Source organism: Schistocerca piceifrons, unplaced genomic scaffold (genome assembly GCF_021461385.2).
Source record: "Schistocerca piceifrons isolate TAMUIC-IGC-003096 unplaced genomic scaffold, iqSchPice1.1 HiC_scaffold_1384, whole genome shotgun sequence".
Lineage (NCBI taxonomy): Eukaryota > Metazoa > Arthropoda > Insecta > Orthoptera > Acrididae > Schistocerca > Schistocerca piceifrons.
In genome coordinates, this window is record NW_025727218.1 from 7,501 (window position 1) to 10,000 (window position 2,500).

Here is a 2,500-nt window from a genome sequence, read left to right on the forward strand (position 1 = left end):
ACCTACGGTGACCGGCAGCTCCAACGCCAGCGCCACAGAAGGACAAAAGCCCCACTTGGGTGCCGAAGCGAACTCTCCCAGCACAGCGCACGCGCCAACACATCCGCACAGCTGCGATACAAACCACCAGCGAGAACCGCTGGGGCGACCGAGCAGCAGACGGCGTCGCGGCGCCGAGCGCCGGGCGGCGGCGCATCCTCAACGCACACAGTCCTCAATCGGACCAGCACACTGAAGATGTCCACCGCGCTTCGCACCGGGCCCGCGAGGACCTACTTTGGCCGCACGGCGCCGCGCGCAGGGTGCGCCGGCGCGCAGCTGCGACGCCTGCCGCGTCCGTCGGCCGGCGCGCCTGCCACTGGCCGCCCCCACCAGCCGGCTGTAGCGCGTGCGCCCACGCACCGCGCGGCCAGCACGCCGGGAGGCGCCCCCTCACCGGCCGGGGACGGTCCCACCCAGCCACCGCCGCGTATCGCTTCACACCCAGATGCCGTTCAGTTTCGTCGGCATGGTGGGTATCGCTGGAACAACCGGTTAGTACCTCAACCTATCGTCGCCATCACCGATTCACCCCTAGCGAGAACAACCGCACCACAACAGGTTACCATTTGTTCATTTGCGTAACTTCACCAGAAAACGCAGGCGTCCATCGCCATTTGCAACTTCAACGATTATTGCATGCCTGTGTCAGGTGTCACGCCACACTACGTCTGCCCACATACACGCAACAAAATGTGCACGCCTAGACAATACGTGGAAGGTGGCCCCCGTACGTATGCGATGTCCATTGCTCGAACGACTGTCAACCGGCCTCTGTAGCATGTCGCAGATATGGAACGCGGTGCACCATGCCATCACGGTGTGTGAGGAGAGACGACTAGGTCCGAATACATCAACAGACAGCTCATGCTGATCGCCATCCACGGCGTCCGTTCCTCCCACACGTCTCTATGGCGTACCACACTGCAATCCAGCTCTCATAGGGAGACGACACGTAGCTGCGTGCACAATATTTGCACTGTATGGTCCGCCGTTTTTGGGCGCAGTCGTTGTGCGGTCACACATGTGCCACGATGTATCATTCAGTACATAAGGACGAATGTGCAGTACAGATTGTGGTTCACGCGTACGACATCAGCGGACAGTTGACACAGGCCGCACCACAACGTAGCCTGAGTACGTCGCATGCGAAGGGCATTGAACATGCAAACTTCTCACCAACCAGCTTGCGAAGGCAGGGGGCAAGGTGGGGACGTGGGGAGGGGCGGCATGTACGTCCTGCTGCCATCCACATTACAGTGTACAGCAGGAGCATGTGGAAAGTGAGCAAGACTTGCAAGGTGTTTAACATGAAGCGATACACAGGGGTGCGGGCAGTGCGAGTAGCGAACTATATTGCGAGGGTTGCGGGTGGGCAACACTACAGTAATTGAACGAGTCGTATAACAATTACAGAGCAGGTTTAGGCGACAACGTGGGTTACGTTAAGGCGACAACATGGGTTAGGTTAAGGCACAACATGGGTTAGGTTAAGGCACAACATGGGTTAGGTTAAGGCACAACATGGGTTAGGTTAAGGCACAACATGGGTTAGGTTAAGGCACAACATGGGTTAGGTTAAGGCACAACATGGGTTAGGTTAAGGCACAACATGGGTTAGGTTAAGGCACAACATGGGTTAGGTTGAGGCACAACATGGGTTAGGTTAAGGCACAACATGGGTTAGGTTGAGGCACAACATGGGTTAGGTTGAGGCACAACATGGGTTAGGTTGAGGCACAACATGGGTTAGGTTAAGGTACAACATGGGTTAGGTTAAGGTACAACATGGGTTAGGTTAAGGTACAACATGGGTTAGGTTAAGGTACAACATGGGTTAGGTTAAGGTACAACATGGGTTAGGTTAAGGTACAACATAGGTTAGGTTAAGGTACAACATAGGTTAGGTTAAGGTACAACATAGGTTAGGTTAAGGTACAACATAGGTTAGGTTAAGGTACAACATAGGTTAGGTTAAGGTACAACATAGGTTAGGTTAAGGTACAACATAGGTTAGGTTAGGTTAGGTTAGGTTACACGTTGTTGTACGGAAAGGTGTAGGGGGGGGGGGGGCGGGGGCGGCAGGTTCGTTGATAGTGATTATAGTAAGTGAATGCTTGTGACATGATCAGATTTGTCACGTCAGGATGCACCTTTGGCTTATTAGAGGCGGCGCTCCAATTCTATGCTTGTGTGAGACCTGTGTCTTTGACTCATGTCATTGTTTGTGCGCTGTGACAGGAGGTACTATTGTGATGTTGGGTGCACCGTTGTATAGGACATGTGTGGGTGTTGGTGCCTGGTCTGCGCAATGGTGGATGTCGAAAGGCTGGGATATTGTATTTTCCGCACGGACCTCCTGGTCTGGTTGTGATAGTGTGGATTGTGTAATGTGGCGGAGAAGATGCACTGGATGTTGTTCCATGCTGGTGCTTACATATTGTATGTGCGCCTGTTAGAA